Consider the following 10,375-nt stretch of genomic DNA (forward strand, 5'->3'; position numbering starts at 1 on the left):
TGGTGATGGCATTGCAACAATCTGGTGACGCTAATATGTTGCTCGGGATTTCGATCTCTACTTTTGTCGAATACTGATAGGCCATTTGCAACTCTGCCCCAGTTTTGTTTATGGGGACAATAGAATTTTTCATTATATTAAGACCGTGTCCAAGAATGGACTGCCTACTTATGCCGAAGGAATCAGGTTAAAAGTAGTTCATACAAAGCTTTAGCAAAATTACAAGAAAGAAAGTGGAGAATACCAGTTACGGTGGTTCCTTTCAATCATTCTACTTAATTTCACGCTTCCTTTTCAAATGTCTCGGTGCCAATTTTGATGGATCACCGGTAACACTAATTGCATTTGCAACTGGAGGGCCATCATTGTCGCACAATTTATTTTGTTGCACGCTTATCTTATCCTTTTCAATCATGTTCTGGATCTTATGCTTAAGTGCTGGGCAATTTTCTGTGTCATGACCTGGAATATTAGAGTGGTAAGCACAACTCTTGGACCAATCAAAATCTGGCGGTAGGCTTTTAGGGATCCATCCTTTCTTTGGCTTCAGGAGTCCCTTGGCTTTCATTCTCCTAAATATGCTGGTTAATGACTCTTCAAGAGGAGTAAAAGTGCGGAATTTTACGCGCTCTGACTGTCGTAAGCTAGACTGTGCTTGATCGGGTTGATATTGAAAGCCTCTTTGGTGAAGAGATATATGATCACGCGAAACTTGATGGTTCTGTTGTGATTGCAGCTGATATGTAGACCTAACAGTTGAGTCGGTTTCTCTCTTTTTGCTTTGCAAGTTGTTGAATGTCTTAGTTTGAAAAGTTGCTTGTATTGATGAAGTGTCAACAATTCTTCCTGCTCGAATGCCCGCTTCTACTTGCTTTCCAGCTTGAATTAGATCAAAAAAATCACGTAACTGCGCGCATAACAACTTTTGATAATATATGCCCTTTTGCATTTGGATGAAAGTCGAAATCAACTCATTCTCGGGCAATGGAGGGCATATTTTTGAAGCTTCCAATCTCCATCGGATGGCATATTCCTGAAAAGACTCATGTGGCATTCTTTTTATCTCACGTATATCATGAAGATTTGGACTAACCCCGATGTTAAACTTGAATTGTTCTACAAAGTCACGGGCCATGTCCTCCCATGTGTACGATTTGCGAAAGTCTTGTTCTGCGTACCAATTTAATGCTAACCCTGATAGGCTCTGAATGAACAATTTCATTCGTATGGCTTCATTTTGTCCAATTCCCATTAATCTACTACAATAGTCCTTCAAGTGCGTAACAAGATTTCCTCTGCCATTGAAGGTGTTGAATTTTGGCACTTTGAATCCTGGCGACAACTCAACATTTAGAAGCATGCACAAGATTTCATATATTAAACTTTGGATATTTCTTGCACACATCTCTTCTTCAACAATTCTCCTTAAATTGTGGAGCTCTCTATCCGAGTCATCCCAATTAATTGCATTTGTTTCATTTCTCGATCTCTTGTATGGGCATACCGCTAGTTGATTTTGTTGGCTTTTTGTGAAGGGTGATGCGAGTGCAGGCGGTTAGATATTGGGCATCAATGTGACTTGCAAAGCTTTTGGTTTAATAAAGTATCTTGGCGGAATTTGTGGAGAAATTTTATAGGTAGGAGCTGGGTGAGGAGAAATAGTGAAGGAAATGTTTTGGGTTGAGCTGGAAGCTGAAGTTGTGTTAGGAAGAAGGCTGAAAGTATTTTTCAGATTGACCAACACGTTTCTTTGTACCACATTCTTCTCGCTATCATCATTTTGCGCTTGCACCAATCCCATACCGATGTTGAATGATTCAAATCTCTTTGCCATTGAATCTTGTCCTTAACGCAGATTCGCAGCCAACACAATGTTCAATGCTAGGCAACCTCTAAAGCATTAAAACTAAACAAACAGAAAATAAAGTGTTAGTGCGTGAGAATATGCATAGGAATTAAAAGCACAAAATAATAAAATATGTGATAAATTAGTTCGTGATTTGATTAAGCAAGAATAGATGACCTAAGCCATAGCATGAGTGGAGGAGAATGACTTATTGGCTAGTAGGCTCTAACGCTTGAGAATTAACGAAAGGAAAGCAAAAAAAAAAAAAAAAACTGACTTATTCGAACACTAAAGCTTGGCTCTAACTTGATTTTTATCCTTTGCTAACTCCCGCATATTCCAAATTGTTTTCCCCAATATTTAGGAATGATGTTACGATGAAGATTTCTTGATTGCATGCCAAAATTTGCCCCAGTTTCATGCTCCTTCGTTTGGGAAATATTAAAATTTTATAATAAAGACCAAGCCTTATATAGGCCGCCTATATAAGTCAACCTTTTTAAAGGAAAATGAAATATTTGGTAAGCGTAAGGTCGGTATGATTAACGTGAGAAAAGTTGTAAAGGATAAGAGTGGAGCATTCAAAATTTTCCTAAGAAGAAACCGATGGATCGAGTCTTATAAAGGTTATTTTTAAAAGAGGCTGAAGACAGGTTGTGGCTTTAGACACATTTTGGTGCTTGTTCGGATATACGATAGACAAACTTGGGATTAAGATAGAAAAAATTACGATTGATCGAGCGCATGAGAGTTGAACTTAATATACCCAAGAGTTGCGAACGGCTCTAAAATTATTTTAGCATTGGCGGGTTGAAAATGTCAAGGACGAGAGACCTATGAGATCGTCCCTCGACTTGCACGCCAAAACTTGAAATTAATGGGTGCGTGAAGATAAATCTCGGCGACCCAAAATAAGAATGACGACTCCGCAGAAGTAAGGTACTTGAAAAAGTCATTCTTGAACAACTTGATGGAAACTGTCGAATAAATTTCAACAAGTGCTATTTGATAGATTGCGCAAACAAATTTGGACATCTACCAATTTAAGAAGCGATAAATGGTGAAAAATGGAAGGATTTGAGAGTAAGTAAAAGTTCTTTGATGTAGATCGAGCGCTAAATGGATTCAACTAGGCGTGGAACTAACAGGCCAAATGTTTTGTCGTTTGAGATAGAAGATCATACCTTTAAAGGAAGGACACGGAAAAAACTCTTTAATTTGAAGTTTGATGCGAGACAAATTATTTGACACTAATAGATTAGATTAACTAAGCAAATAATGATGGGAAAAACAATTATAAGAGAATGCCTATTAAAACAAAGTTGGAATGATAAGAATTAACTTCAAGTGTTGGCGAAATGAATTTTTCAAGGCTAGTTCATGGATGTGGAAATTAGGAAATTTTCTCCGACGATTAGAACTTTTCGAGTGAAATGTCCTACTTTATAAGAAAACGGGAATCATGCTAGGAATGAGAACCATCTTAAAGGTGCTCTAGAGTCGCTAAAGTGCGCTGATCGCGGAATAATTTGATTACTATCATTTTAAAAATCGTGAAGGTGATGCATAAAAAATAATTAAAAGGTAATTTCAAATAAAGAGATAACCAAATATGGATTCAATTTTCTCTCCTTTTTGTCAAGAGAAACGAAGAAGACGTTAGTAAATATCGAGTAACATCATATCACAAATAAATTCAAGTAAGAGCATATTGCAAATAAATTCAAGTAATTCTCTTAGCATCAAGTAATCGCAAATAAATTCAAGAGCGAGCATATTACAAATAAATTCAAGTAAATCACTTAGCAAGTAAGTAAGCAAACGACTTACAAAGTTTATAACACAAACATTAATAACACGTCCTAATATGCAGGGACCTCTTTATGCCAGAGGTAGGCTTAACGCCAGATATTCGAGATTATGATAGAGTGATCCAAGCCATTTAATTGAGACACTTGAGTTTGAAAATAAAAGGCTAAGTTTCATTAAAATAACAAAAGCGAGTACATTGATGAGACAATAAACCAAAATACATAAAAGGTGACAACCAAAATATGGAGAAATCTTAAAATTGACCTACTTCTTTTCATTGTATTGTTTGTTTGCTCGCTTATTTTTCTCTTAAAAGTTTATTTAGTTGTTGCTCCCAGTGGAAAAACCATATATTCTTAAGCATCAGAATGAGACAGATTCTTACGTTTACAGTGCTAAGCGCTCGTGTGCAAAGTCTTTTTGCTCTATATGGTACAAGGAACACATCTAGTCCTACAAAGCCAAAACGAAGTTACATCATGTTCAATAGTCAACATGCTTCTTCATATATAGATTTTAGAATATATTAAAGCTATGAAGACAGATATTCAATTGCGCAAGGCTCCTCAGCACGCAGCATTAAAGAGAGCTCAGGGACAACGTGTAAGGCCAATAATGAAGTTTCGAGGTTTATGAAAAAGGGTAAATTATTTCTAATACCAAAAGAAATTTTGCAGCTCTAAAGTTATCCATATATGGTCCTATATCCTACTAATCTTAGCATCAGTATCTTCTTATCTTGCATCAACTATAAGTTCAGGTAAGTATAACAAGTCAAGATTAACACAAAAATGTATTGAGGTAGAGTTAATAGAAAAAAACTGAAGTTAAAAGTGAAAAAGATTTAGATTTCCAATTTGGAGGGAACAATACTTTATTTGGGAACTTTGTTAATTAAAGATGAATTATATTGGACGAAGTATTTGACAATCAAACACCCCCTCCTTCTCTATCTTGCACGGGTATCGAAAATACTGAATGTTAAAACTAACACATCGACCCATGTCCATCTTGAATATTCAAGACAATAAACGAACGTGACCCAGATAATGAAAACAAACACCAAAAAAAAATTAATAATAGAACCAGAGATAGGAATAAAATAAGAGACATCAAATTTGAAAAGACTTACCACAATTCTTTTTTTCTTACTTCAATGGAGGAACATGAGTACCATGAGACAACTATGGAATGGAAAGGGAAAAGTTTACCGTGCGTATTGATAAGAAGAAAATAAAGTACATAGAGATGCTTCAGCTGTCAGTAGGCGTTTGGCCACGAAAATCAACATAGAACAAAATGTAGCAGAAAACTCAGCTCAACATATAGCAAAAACTTATCCTTTTATGCGTGGCAATTACAGATCAAATACATGGCATCAGGGACTTCAAAAGTAACAGCAACAAACCAAGCAACAGCCACTCTTGTAACATAACATCAGTCAATAAAAAATAACAAATGGGAACTGAACTACTGTGGCCAGCCACAACTGTTATCACTGCTCAAGGAGTGTCATAGCTTGTGACATCCAGATGCCATATATTCTTGGTGCTTTACTCCATTGGCCTCAGACCATACCAGGAAAGAAAGAGAGTAAAGAATGAGTATCGAGAATGGCAAATCTTAAACAAGATAACATTAAGTAGAATATCAAGTATATCACATTGAAGGATTATCCTAACTTAAACTCATTTTGGAAATAAGTCAGGATGACAAAGGGGTAAATTTCAGATTTTGAGAATATCTGAACAGGTTCAAAATATAGCCAAAATCATTAGGGATAAGAAATAATTTTGGAACTTATGTTAAACGAACAACTATTAAAAGGAAACTAAGAAGATTTATTCTAGGAACAAAAGAGAAAAGGAGGCCTTTCTAATTCAATATGTTTTTTCCATAGAAACATTACTATTATGCTCAAATCAAATTAGGTCCAGATTTAAAACAAATTGAATCTTATTTTAGGCATACATGTCACGACCCAACCCCATGGGGCATGACTAGTGCCCAACCTGAACACTCGTACACGAACCTGTTAGATATAGTCAAACTGAAACTAAGGACGGAATGGAAACTTGTCAAAGCAACTAAAGATTCACAATGCCATATATCATCATAAACCTGTCTCCTGAGGAGTCACAGCTGATCAAAGCATAACACAATACGCAAGCCGACAAGGCTGCCACTATATACGGGAATATCCAAAACAAACCATATTGACACAGCTGACTAAAACCTATGTACAACCCACACATGTCTACAGACCTCTAAGAGTAACAAGGTAAAATAGGACGGGACAGGGCCCCGCCTTACCCTTGGATATGCATAAGTCTACATCAAAAGATCTGTACCAAAATAATCTAGGCTCCGAAACAATGGAGCTCTCCAAACAACTGAGCAGAAGTCCTGGGCTAGAGGATCGCCAAACTGAGTGTCTATACCTGCGGGCATGAAACGCAGCCCCCCCCCCCCCCCCCGAAGAAAGGGGGTCAGTACGAAATATGTACTGAGTATATAAAGCATGAAATACAATAAAGAAAATCATAACTGAATAAAAGATTACAGGAGGCAAGTATGATTGTCACGACCCAGCCCCGTGGGCCATGACTAGTGCCCGAGTTGGACACTCGTATACATACCTGTTAGATATAGTCAAACTGAATCTAAGAAGAATATGGAAACTTACAAAAGAACTCCAAATCATAACGTCATCATATATATATATATATATATATACAAGGCTGCCACCACATGTCAATATGATACGCAAGCCGATAAGGCTGCCACTACATATCAATGCCATACGCAAGCCGACAAGGCTGTCATAACAGACGAACATATCCATAGCACATCGTATAAACACAGCTGAACAAAACTTATACACAACCCACATATGTGTCTACAGACCTCTAAGAGTATCGATAGTGAAATATGACGGGACAGGGCCCCGTCTTACCTCTGGATAAACATATATATATATATATATATATATATATATATATATATATATATATATACATCAAAAGATCTGTACCAAAAGTCTAGGCTCCGAAACAATGGAGCTCTCCAAGACAGCTGAGTAGAAATCCTAAGCTGGAGGATCACCAAATCGAGTATCTGTACCTGCAGGCATGAAACGCAGCCCCCCGAAGAAAGGGGGTCAGTACGAGATATGTACTGAGTATATAAAGCATGAAATACAATAAAGAGGATCATGACTGAAATAGAGATCACAGGAGAAAAGTATGGCATTCAAAATACCAATACATTTGCCTTATGAAGTGTAAATCATGCATATCAATGTCATATATCATACCCGGCCCATTATGGGACTCGGTGAATAAAGTCATCACATACCATCCTTGGCGCCATAATCACATCATCATATCATCTATCTATCTATCTATATATATATATATATATATATATATATATATATATATATATATATATATATATATATATATATATATATATATATATATATACCGTACCCGTCCCTCTAGTGAGGGACTCGGTGAACAATGCAGTGAAATTGTACACGAAAACATACCCAGCTCGGGACTCGGTGAAAGATATATTGAGACATGCACGAGCAGAGTAGTGAGCAACCATATGCAAACTAAGTCACATCAGAGACTCGATAGAATAATCAAAATGAACCATCATTTGATAATCAAGACAACAGTCATATCAAGTACCCTTCGAATGTCACTATGGATTATATCAAAATAGAACTTCTGGAATCATAGACACGTATCAAGACATAATGAAATAGTTTCTGGAAATCAAGAACATTAGCCATCCTAGTGGCTCTAAGAATAGGGACTTCTTTGGAGTTATACATTTGTCGTCTGTTTGTTTCATATGGATCATACCAAAAAGAAATAAGGGTTAGCTTAACATACCTTTTCGCTTCTCAAGTTAACCATAACTTAGGTCTCGGGCTTCGCCAATCTACAAACAATACCAAATATGCCAATAATCAAATTAGGATACTCTTTCAAACCAATCCTTAATTACTTAGAAATCTAACGATATTCGGGCAGCATCTTCCCTAAAAATACAATAATCCCCGTGATTCCAACTTAGCTAAAATATCAATCACCATACCAAAAACAATATCAATAAATACATATCCAAATGGAATCAAATCCATTCTTAAATCACCTCCAAAACAGCCCAATATACATTCCTATACCGATACTTGTATACACTTCTTTATTTTCGTATATACATAGTATAACAACAAACACAACAACAACAACTACAGACAATCCCACGATATTCCAGCACACCAAACAATTTATGACAACCACCAAACAGTCCACATGATAACAATAACAATTTATCCGATTTCCCTTAATTAATTTCGTAGTTTCCGTCTCTCAATTTAACTATGACTTGGATGAATTTAAATATATCTAGTAGAGGAGAATTTTTACCTTATATTCCAAGAAATAATCTTCTTCCACCTTACTTCACTACGAAGAAAGCCCGGATTCAACAACACGATAAGACGGAACAACAAGATCGGAGTGGTGAGCAAAACCCGAATATTATTCTTGAGAAAAAAATTACATTTTTCTTCCGTAAAATACCAAGTCACGTTGGTACTATATCAATTCAAAACTGCGTTGTTTCCATATAAATGGAAGTCACGTTGTTGCTTCCTTGCATAATGAAACAACAAAATAATTAGCTAAAGAGAACGGTCAAAATAATGGTGTTGTACGTTTGTTGTTATAGCAAAATGGGAAAGATTTAAGTTTGAATGCCTAAAAGGAGAAAGGGATTCAGCATCCTTTCTTTTGTACGTGTCAATATGCACTTTAATGTGCATGACTCATCACTCCCATCTGCATATTTTAATGCCACCTTTTTCCATGGAGTCGTGGGGTCCTGCCCCCCTCATTCTTGCTTACTAAGCATAATTGTCCCAACGTGTCCACCCACCAAATAGTATATAGGACAGCCATGCATTGCTTTATATTTGTTTTTTGTCATGGCCCGTATGGACTCATCAATCTTTACACTTTCCCACGATAATTATGCCCCCGTAATATTTATTCAATGATCTTAATTAATTTCTTGATCTCAATTCACTTTAATAATTATTATTTTTAATACACTTCATATACTCATTGCCATGATTATGTGACATAGCACTAGTCCATAGTCCCTTTTGGTACACATAAAATATTATTCTCAGTCACCCTGGTCACACTTGTTAAGTCCTAAATTATTTCGGGACCTCAAACTCTTTGTACACCGAGCTCTCGATTTTCATCCTTGAATATCATCGAATTCTCCGGGCTCGGGTAATTTTGCTCATATTGGACGATTAAATTTTTCTAGTCCAACAATACGGGATATTATAGCTTGGACCATATTTCGTCAAATAAATTTCGAACCTCGACAAAACTTATTTTCTTAGATTTGTTTAACTTCATAACACATATGTGCCATCACTACAACCACCCATAAGATTGGAAGGATAACCTCGTTTTCATTACTAATATCATTTAACTCGCACGCTTTCCAATATATGAAAATACGGGATGTAACATGATCCCTCTCAACTACTATCACCTAGCCCTTTGTTTTGTTTGTGTCTAAAAAACATGAGGACTTTGACACATGAAATAGCCTTTGGTTTCTTTAATAAAGGTTAACGTAAAGTGGGTTTCTACTAAATGACAAAAGTTGATCTCATAATTCCCTTTTATGACCAAGTAATACACATGTACGAAATATAAGGATTGTCATTTGGTGTTGAATATAGGTGTGCCAGCTTGCACACTCAAAGTCTCCAGCGAAACAAAAAAATTACTTTCATTGCATGTATGCGTCCTTATGTGTCTCTATCCCGTGTTGCTGCTGATCACATTAACAATGGTCCAAAAATATTTTGCTTAATTAATTATAAATCCCCACTTAATAATCTAATCATGGTTAGTTAATCCCTAATCTCCACTAATATTTCCACACTAATTATAATTTACAAGCAAATCGTGCACTTATTAAAATCGGGATTAAAAGTCCTTATCTCATATCTCAAAAATAATCTTGTCCTTAAACTTATGTCGATTAGCTTACGAATAATCCAACGTGCAAAAATACGGGATATAACAATGATAATCAAAGATACCAATGCACCTGTGCCTTATGAAATAAGAATCATGCATATCCATATCATATACCATACCCGGCCCATTATGGGACTCGGTGAATAAAGTCATCATATACCATACCCGACCCATCATGGGACTCGGTGCCATAATCATATCATCATATATATATATATATATATATATATATATATATATGTACCCGGTCCTCTAGTGAGGGGCTCAGTGAACAATGCAGTGAAACTGTGCACGAAAACATACCCGGCCTGAGACTTGGTGAAAGATATATTAACGGCATGCACGAGCAGAATAATGAACAACCATATGCAAACTAAATCATCATCTGAGACTCAATAGAATAATTAGAATGAACACACACTTGAGAATCAAAGACAACAATCATGTCAAGTGCCTCTCGAATATCACTATGGATTATATCAAATAGAACTTCAGGAATCATAGACACGTATCAAGACATAATGAAATAGCTTCTGAAAATCAAAAACATTAGCCATCCTAGTGTCTCTAAGAATAGGAGCTTCTTTGGAGTTTATACATTCGTCGTCCATTTGTCTCGCATAGATCA

The 10,375-nt window shown here is 36.2% G+C and overlaps 1 long non-coding RNA gene across 1 annotated transcript; it reads right to left on the reverse strand.

Annotated features, from left to right (window-relative positions):
• Positions 1-4,863: 4,863 nt before the first annotated feature.
• On the reverse strand, positions 4,864-9,835 carry LOC132636324 (uncharacterized). The gene is made up of 3 exons (XR_009581180.1): positions 8,104-9,835; positions 7,567-7,615; positions 4,864-6,781 (listed from the first exon to the last, which is right to left on the reverse strand). It is a non-coding gene; the product is annotated as an uncharacterized LOC132636324 (long non-coding RNA).
• Positions 9,836-10,375: the final 540 nt, after the last annotated feature.

Source organism: Lycium barbarum, chromosome 4 (genome assembly GCF_019175385.1).
Source record: "Lycium barbarum isolate Lr01 chromosome 4, ASM1917538v2, whole genome shotgun sequence".
Classification (NCBI taxonomy): Eukaryota; Viridiplantae; Streptophyta; class Magnoliopsida; order Solanales; family Solanaceae; genus Lycium; species Lycium barbarum.